Source organism: Sphaerodactylus townsendi, linkage group LG06, assembly GCF_021028975.2.
Source record: "Sphaerodactylus townsendi isolate TG3544 linkage group LG06, MPM_Stown_v2.3, whole genome shotgun sequence".
NCBI lineage: Eukaryota > Metazoa > Chordata > Lepidosauria > Squamata > Sphaerodactylidae > Sphaerodactylus > Sphaerodactylus townsendi.
In genome coordinates, this window is record NC_059430.1 from 25,548,920 (window position 1) to 25,558,626 (window position 9,707).

Below are 9,707 nucleotides of genomic sequence, written 5' to 3' on the forward strand. Positions count from 1 at the left end.
TCTTTCTGTTTTCAAAGGAGCAACATTGGTGTTGAGATTCCACAGACCTTTGGGGATATTCATGTGTCATCGTGCAACAGTAAGTTGGCAGTTTCCTCCTCTGTGAGTCCGCTCGTGAGGAACATGATTTCTATCAAATACGTTTTTATCCCACTGTCCTTCAAGCAGCTCTGGTTGTATCATATACTCCCTTCATTTTGTCTTCACAACAACCCTGTGAAGTAGGTGAGGCCAAGAGGCAGTGGGTGGCCCAAAGTCATCCAAATGATCTTTGGGACTGGGCAGAGATTTGAACCCAGGTCTTCCCACTCTTTCTAACCCCTGCATTAAACTGGACTGCATAGGGAACCATGCTTCTTAGCTGGGGTGGATGTCAACCCGTCTATTCCCCAGGATTGTCTGAGTCAAATAAATTGTGCCCTGGGCACTGCTGGGGGAGAAAAGCAGCCCACCCCCCACCGCCGCCCTGCCCTCTTACTGGCCACGTGCCCAAAATTCTGGCCAGAACATTGGTTAACCAATCAGGGATGCTTAAGAGCTGCATCTTTCTCCCAAGTTTCAAAAAGATGAGCTGAACTGACCTTGCGTGTCCTTTTGAAACATATGATGTTTTGTTTTCTTCCAAAGTTTAACATGATCATCTGTAACTTCTGTAGCTGCTCCTGGCCCACAGAATGTTCCTTTTATTTGCTGTCAGAAGAACCATGTTGCTACCCCCATTTTACAGACTGAAGCTGCTTAGCAGAAGGCTGACAGGCACATTCGCAGCTGAGTTCAGGTTTCAATCATGAGTCCAAGGGCACTCCACCGTCTGCTAGCTGGAATACCAAATATCTTCTACCCCCATTCCCAGCTCTGGAGATCCACTTCAGTCATAAATAGAAGGTCCCAGGGGTACTTGAAATCCCACCATTATTTGTATCAATGTTTAGATGGTTGGTCCCAGCACTGCTATGAAGCAACAGGTGTGTTACTGGGTCAAAGCAGAACCATGCCATTCCAGAAGCAGAAACTTTCCATTTATCATTTCCTGGGTTTTCCCGTCTGTGAAAATAACTTTGTGTGAAACTCAACAACTGGGGCGGAATCATTCATTCCCGTGGAAAGTGCAGGCCCTGATTCAAAGAACTGTGCCGGTGCTTGAGCGAGATTGTCCTTGCATTGTGTTTTGGAAACCGTGACTCCCCAGTCCCAGGAAAATATGCTGCTGAAACTGATGGGCATTTCAGAAGTGGTTGGTAATCTCGTATGGGAAAGGCTGCCCTTTTATGGAAAAAGTGAAACCTTCACTCCTCAGGGCATCCTGAAAGCAGCTCTTAAGGTCCCCAGGACAATTCTGTCTGTGACTTGGAAATGAAGCATTAGTGAGTGTATTGCCAAAGGCTTTCATGGCCGAAAAATCATTTATCTCATGGGATCTGACATTACGCCAGTGGATTGTTTTCCTTTCAGAGAAGGTGAAAAGTACGTTCTTCTGGGACTTCCCAGACCCACTCTGGAGTACAACTGTTGCTCTTGTTTGCCTTTTGCTTCACTGTTAACTCTCAGACTGTTAACTTTTGCTCTTTATTTCACTGGTCAGCCTTTGGCCTGAATGTCCACACTTCCACTCTCCTGCTGTGCAGTTTGTGATGAAATAATGCAGTAATAATGAGACCTCTTCTGGGCAATGAAAAGGATCTGCTGCTCTTTAAGCATATCAATGGCCAGCCGAGCTGAGCCTGTTTCGCACAATAGCCGACCAGTTGCCCTTGGAAGGCCCACAAGCAGACAGTCAAGGCAATCTCCCGCTCCCCAGTCAGATCTGAAGAAAGCAGAACATTGTGAGGACAGCCAGCCTCACTTGGAAATCATGGGCAGAAAGGTACCAGCCTGTAATGTTTACGATAAGAGTTCTTCACCAGTGGAATCGGCTGCCTGGGGAGATAGTGAGCTCTCCTCTCTAGCAGTCTTTAAGCACTAGGTGGACAAACACTTGCCAGGGTTACTCTATGCTGGCCAGGGGTCTCCAAAGTATGGCCTGTGGGCCACAACCAGCCTGCCCAATTATTTAATTTGGCTGGCGACCACTAGCCCTTCTCCTTGCCCCTCTCTCCTACTCTCTGCCACGGCACAATCAGCAGCAGAGAGGACCCCACTTAATTCTGGGTTTGGCCTGGCCGGGTCCACCTTTAAACTGCGGGCCTCTGAAGCCTAGAGGCCAAAGCTGGACTTGAAAGGCCAAGCCCAACATTGAACTGCGGGCTTGACCTGGCTGGGTCCAGTTTTATACAGCTGGCTCCACCTCCAACGTCCATGTGACTTCAGATGCAGAGCTTTGTAGGCAAATGCAGCAGCTGGACCTGGCCAGGTTCCACAAGTTTCTAAGGACTGACATAGCAATTCAACACTCAGCCCTTGGGAATTTGTAAAATATACAATGTGGCCCTCACACTGGAGACCCTGCTCTAGGCTGATCCTGAACTGAGCAGGGGGCTGGACTAGATGGCCTGTACCCCCCCCCAAAAAAAACACCTCTTATGTTTCTATTTTGTGATTCTGTTCTGAGTCACCCAGTGAGCTTCATGGCCGGATGGTCCAAACCTGGGGTCCCCTTCTGCCTTTGCACATCTTGTTTCAGACGATCAGCACTGCACATTTTGAGACTGCAAAGGAATTCAAGAAAGAGATGGACTCTAGTTAAAGATATGCTCAGTTGCACTGAATGAGAAGGGCTCAATAATGCTCTGCCCCACATGAAGCCACATCAGATCCTTAGTTCAGTAAGGCCAGTTTTGTTCACTCCTGAGATCCCCAATATGGTGCCCTGGGTCCCATGGGGCCAGTGAAGGTATTCAAATAATTTAACAACTGGTTGTTTACAAGCACCATTTTAACAACCGCTCTACCGGTGATGCAAACCTTCGCATCCCACTGACTGCAGATGTAGCCCACGAACACTTTTCCTGGTGCCCAACGAGTGTTTTTAGAAAGTGGAATACGCCAGGAGGGCTTCTGCACAGCTAGCTCTGTTTGGCCAAAGGAGATCTGATTACGGTACATTTTAATACTGCCTTTTGCGGCAACCGGCTTTTGCTTCCTCTACTCTTTCTGGTGCATTTTAACAGTTATGCCTCTTGCTCCTGTAATTTGGCTTGTTTCTGTGTTGGTCCATGGGTGCAGTATTTGCCTCCCATGGTGGTCATTTTGTGGTTCAACTCCATCATTCTGTGTCAGGTTCAAAAGGAGCTTCATGGCTCAAAAAAAGATTGGGGAGATTCCGGTTGTCAGCATCCGGCTCCTGCGAGGTATTTTGCATCACCTGCTACCTGGTTCTTTTAACTGGGGATGCCGGGATTGAACCTGGGATCCTTAGTATACCAAGAGATGCTTATCACTGAGCCAATGGCCTTCACCCGGTGATTTGGCAGACAGTCTGAGCTACTGTTGGAACCAGGAGATGACCAAATCTCTGCTTTAAACAGTCAATCTTCTCCCCTTTTAAAGTTTTCCCCATACTTCTATTTTTTTTGCTAGCACTGAAGTTCATTGACTGCCACGGGAGCGGCAAATTCAAAAGGCAACTGCTTCTAGACCCAGAGAGGAATACTTTTGTTCAATGGAAAAAACATGGGCATCCCTTTATGACCGTGGAGTTCCACTTCAGTGAAAGACCGCGATTACATCCTCTGTGAAATTGACCTAATGGTGGCTGTGAAGGTACAGTTGTCGTTGCTACCCTGGGCCAGCATTTCCTACACTTCCTTGCGAACATCTTCGTGAGGAGGATGCTGAATGTTCGCGGAAGCCATCCAACGCCACACCTTAAGGAGTCCAGGCACAAAAGTCATCATCAAAGTTGAGAGAACATCCGGGAGACATATATATAGACTAAGAGAGGGTGGGTAAACGTCCAAGCTCACCCCAGTACCTCCTCAAGGACATCTTTCATATTCAGATTATTTCCATTGACGATGGGACATGACCACTGCATATGACGAAGTGGAACTTCATCCATCTAACCATGTGATTTGGAACCAAATCATTATGTTTTAATAACATATTTGTTAGGTGGTTTCTACACCCCCTGCTGCAAACAAAGATTCAGGGCCCGTTCACATTGTTCTCATCAACCAGGTCTGAGCAACATCAAGCCAGGTCCACCCTATGTATGTCAGTTGAAGATGCAACCAACTTATGGACCCCCAGCAATGGACGCCAGCAAGGGCTCTGCAGAGGAAGCTGCTAGTAAATCCCTGCTACCACTTACCTTGAAAGCCCCTTCCTATTTCACCATAAGTTGGCAGCCAATTGACCTGCACAGACAAGCGCTTAGTCAAAGCTCCAGTCCGCTAATCTTTGTATCTGACCAAGCCAGCTTTGGACTTATTCAGAAGTTTACCCTGGAAAATTGTGTTGGTCTTAAGTGCTACTGTGTAGAAGTTTCATTCATGCATTTCAGTAACAATTACTGGCCCTCTTTATGGTGTTGCCTTATGTTTTTAATTATTTTATAAATTTAACTGTATTTTTGTTCAATTTTTTCTGGTTGTTGCCCTGCAAACTCCATTAATATAGCAGAGCTAAGCCGTATAAAATGTTTTAAATAAATTAACTCCACTCAGGATATCTGCTCTCCTTGTGAGAATTTTCTACCCTTTCTGAGTAGGCACTTGCAGGGCAAAGTACAATAGTACGCAACGATTATCGCTTCCTCAATTCCTGTCCACTTTCCATACGCCAATGGCCGTTGATCTGCGCTAAGTGTGTTTCATAGTTGCCATTGGCCACAAAGCAGTCACTACCGCAGAACACTAATCTTCACAGATCCAGTCCTTAGTCTGAACATAAGGAACATAAATAAGCTGAGAGTCAACCTGGCCTTCAAAATGGAACAAATGTCAGTTTCTGGGCCTATTGAGCTCAGAACCAAGACAAATGTTTAACTTGCAACAAAACCCCAAGTCACTGCAAGAGCTGCCAAAGAATGGCTTGTCCGCAGGCCAACTGACAATTATAGGCTTAAGAATAATTTCTGAAATGCTGTGGGACAAAAGCAGAAAAAAAAGGTGACTTCCGCTAGTTTATCTGGTTTATCACTCCTCAACATTAATCGTGGTGATCCACACAATTTGATAAGTATTAACTAATAGCAGAGATGAGGCAAAACTTGATAATTTTGTGCATATTTACAGCATTTGTCAATTAAGCACCTCCTTTTTTAGACATCCATCCATATTGTTTCAACACCATTCCTTCAGCGCCTCTTCCTTTTCATTTGATCTACCCATTTTCACAACTTATATGACATTTTCTTAATGAGGTCCCGCCTATTTACATGAGAAACTCCTTGAATACAGAATCACATGGGTCCCTCACAGCCAATCAGGTTAAAGAGCAGGTAAGCAATGGCACTGGAAGCACCTGCTGGAAAAGGGCAAAAAGACACCGCTATTGGCATAGATTGGGATTGCGAAGTTTCGGGCAGGTTGGTACAATTTTTTCGAAGTTGTTTCACCGCAGTTGGCGCTGGATTTTGGAGGTGAATATTGGCATGAGGAAATATTTGGCACCACACCGGTAGTGAATGGTGATTAGGCAATCTGAACTGGGAGGTGCAGGGCTCAGTCCATCCTGAAAAGCCCCAAATGCAGGTGTGAAAGGGCTGCAGTCATCTATCAGCAACAGAAACACTTCATGTTACTTCACAAATCAAAGGTTCTGCTTCAGCTTTCAAAACAGGTTTGGCAGCCCTTCTATTAAACTCCAGTTGTTATCCTTCCCTATCTGAAAGCTAAATTAAAAAAGAATCAATATTTTCCAAAGCTACACAAGCAATGGAAATAATTTCTTGAACAATGGGATGTGGCTTATAATTAAATTGCTGTTTGAGCCAACCAGAGAAGTAGAACTGCAATGAAATGTATGTGAATTAGGAAAATAAAAGCAAAATGATTTGCCAGTAAATTCGTATTCTTTTTCTAACATCCATGAATGGCACTTCATTAAAAAAAACCCGGCTCCTGGGTTCCATAAAAAGAACACACATACACACACAACAACTGGGGTGGGTAGTCTGGTACCAAGTATATGCTCTGGAAGGAAAAGAAGCCAGAGGCTGGAAATCAGTTGGTGGCTGAACAAAGCTCTTCACAGATGTAGCAAAGTGTGACATGCAGGGCAGACCTTCCATACATTTCTCGGTTTATGAACCACAGTCTGTTGATCACCTTTCCAAACTGCATCCCACTAGTATTTTCTATTTGCAGGGATTTCACCACCAGTACATCCATGAATGGATTCCACAGCCATTTACTTCATACTCCAGTCATCTTTCTAAACGCATCTGTCCCAGAATTCTCAGCTGCTTATCGCTTGCTTTCTTTTGCCAGGCAACAGGACAACGGCCAGACAGAAATGCACCATTGGGATGAGCTCCCCGACTCCTAGCGGCTTTGTGTGGCGGAGTTGTGGCACCCGGTTTTCTGCACCACATCCAGGCTCAACACCTCGGATCAGATTAACGCTTGCTTGAAAAAAAAGCTGATTTACTTCATGGGAGACTCGACCGTGCGCCAGTGGATGGAGTACCTCACAAGGAGAGTGAAAAGTAGGTTCTCCTCTAGGCCTTGAGAATGCCCCTTGCTGGCTGCTCAGAGACACAACAGATCTTGCTTCCTTCCCCTGTCATAAGAACATAATAGCCCCGCTGGATCAGACCAGAGTCCATCAGTCCAGCATTCTGCTACTCGCGAATGGCCCACCACCAGGTGCCTTTGGGAGCTCACATGCAGGATGTGAAAGCAATGGCCTTCTGCTGCTGCTGCTGCTCCTGAGCACCTGGTCTGCTAAGGCATTTGCAATCTGTGATCATGAGGACTGTTTGGTACTCATAGATTGACTTCTCCTCCATAAATCTGTCCAAGCCTCTTTAAAGCTATCCAGGTTAGTGGCCATCACCACCTCCCTGGGCAGCATATTCAAACACCAATCACACGCTAGGAAGAAGTACTTTTATTAGTCCTAATTCTTTCCCCAGCATTTTCAATGAATGCCCCTGGTTCTATTGTGGGAGAAAGAGAGAAAAGTTCTCTGTCAACATTTTCTACTCCATGCATAATTTTATAGACTTCAATCATATCCCCCCCTCAGACGTCTCCTCTCCAAACTAAAGAGTCCCAAACGCTGCAGCCTCTCTTCATAAGGAAGGTGCTCCAATCCTTCAATCATCTTCATTGCCCTTCTCTGCACTTCTTTTTCTATCTCTTCGATATCCTTGAGATGGGGCTTACCAGAACTGAACATTATACTCCAAGTATGTGGTCGCACTAATTGCTTATATAAAGGCATGACAAATCTTGCAGTTTTATTATCAACTCCTTTCCTAATCATCCCCAGCATAGAGTTTGCCTTTTTCACAGCTGCCATGCATTGAGTTGACATTCCCATGAAACTATCAACTAAGACGCCTGGGGTCTCTTTCCTGGTTCAGACTGATAGCACAGACCCCTTGTAGCATGCATGTGGAGTTTGGATTTTTTGCCCCTATGTGCATCACTCTTACATTTTGCTACATTGAACTGCATTTCCGCTACTTCTGGAGCCCACTCACCTAATTTATCAAGGTCCGCTGGGAGCTCTCGCAACCTTTCAAGGGTTCTCACCACCCTACAATTTGGTATCATCTGCAAACTTGGCCACCACACTACCCCCCTACTGGCTTCAGCAGTCAAGCACTTCCTCAAATGTCGCTGTTCCCTTTGTTCTAAGAAAGTGGGATTCTACTGAGTTTGACTGTGGCTCTTGGCTACTTCTGCCCTCTGTCTAAGCTCCTAGCCCCCCTGCATGGGAACCTCTATGGTCAAAGGAGAGGACTTAACTCTAGAGCAGCGCAAAGGGCACCAAGCCGGCCCCTCAGTGAGGGCTCTTGTGCTCCTGAATTCCATGCAAGCAGGGATGTAGGAGTGGGGACCACATGGCAACCTCCCATCTCTAGCTCTCCATACTGCAAAGGGACTTTGTGGGCAATGCTGGCAAAATCTCCAAAGCCAAGAGGGTTGTCCGTGGCTGGGCAAACTGGCCCCCTTCCCCCTCACTAGACTTCGTTAAATGAAATAATGTGTGTATTAACCGTAGCAATAATTTAAAACTCGTTCGACTTGAATGATGTATACAAATCCCAGCATTCAGCTGCTCTTGGTGTACAATCTGGAGCTATCTTGCGGCAAAATTTCTATTTGTGCAGGATGGTCAAAAGATGTGCTTACATTGTCCATCACGAGACAGAAAAGCCATGTTCAGTGTGTGCAGCAGCTGTCTCTTCGTGGTCCCAGTTTCAGACACTTGCATCAAATTAAAGCCTATTTTAGACAACAGGTCTTCCTCGTGAAAGACAGTGAGCAGTTGCTTTCCTTGCTAGACCAACAGAGATCTGCCAGTCCTGTGCTTAGAAAGTTGGATCGGTGTTCCCGCTTTCCCTTGTCACCAGTCAAATCCTTATCAGGCAGGCATCTGCTAACCTTTTGACAAGAGACAACCTCCATGACCGCAGGCTGATGTTTTTTGGAGCGCACATAATGCCAGAGTAATGTTGTAGCTACCTCAGTCAGTCTACAGCTGACAAGACCCAGGTTCGAATCTGGCCATGGAAGCTGAGTGGCCCAGGGCCAGTCACAAACACTGTTGAGGATAAAAAAATGGTGACTGGCAGCCAAGTCATCTGCCCACACACTCATTTTTTCCACAATGGAAAGCATTCCTAGATATCTCACTACCCCATATCATGAATACGGTTATATTTCTCTTAAACTGATATGCATTGATTTGGTGCCTTTCTTTCATTAGCCCTAAAGCTCTTTGACATGCATGGGTTTGGGAAGATCCAGAACCTGTTTGCTTTAGACCAGAAACATTCAGATCCAGTGGAAAAAGCACGGCCATCCCTTCATTGGTTCCAGTATCTACACAGTGAAAGATCACAGGTATGTTCCTCAGGATCTTGACAAGGTGGCAGGAGACAGGGACACGGCTGTTGTCATTTCTCTGGGCCAGCACTTCCGGCCCTTCCCCATGGAGCTGTTCCTTCGACGGATGCTGAACGTTCGGGCAGCCATCCAGCACCTCCTCCTGAGGAGCCCGGACACAAAAGTCATCATCAAAGCAGAGAACATCCGGGAAATGAACATAGACCTGGAGCGATTTGGTGACATCCATGGATACACCCAACAACTTGCACTGAGGGACATTTTTCGGGATCTCAGAGTGGGTTTTATTGACGCGTGGGACATGAGCATTGCCTGTGCCGTAAATAACGTCCACCCGCCAGAGGAAGTTGTTGCGCATCAAATTGATATGTTTTTGACTTACATTTGTTAAAACGGGAGGGAAAGTGGAGAAAGGCAAAAAAGAAAGTTTTAGCCCAGAGATGACGAGACCCTAGGGAATTAAATTTAAGCTGGGCTGCCCCCACTCAAAGGAGATCTGGGCTTGCGTCCTCTGAACGGAAACTCACTCATGCACCCACCCCATGCTGCTTTGAAATGAAGAGCAAAAGGTATAATATTCAGGTGGAGAAGGAGGGAGAGGCAGGTTACCACTGAAAAATAGAGGGTAAAGTTCTGCTAGGGGCACCTAAAATAGATGTATGGCTCTTCCACTGCTCCCCAAAAGCTGCTCTTACAACTGTCTGTGCCTGATGGTCTCAGATGTTGCATGGGTCCTTTGGGTGA

At 46.1% G+C, this 9,707-nt stretch overlaps 1 pseudogene; it reads left to right on the forward strand.

The window, feature by feature from the left end:
• Nucleotides 1–9,499, forward strand: part of LOC125435323 — a 35,500-nt pseudogene extending 26,001 nt beyond the window's left edge.
• The last annotated feature ends 208 nt before the right edge of the window (nt 9,500–9,707 follow it).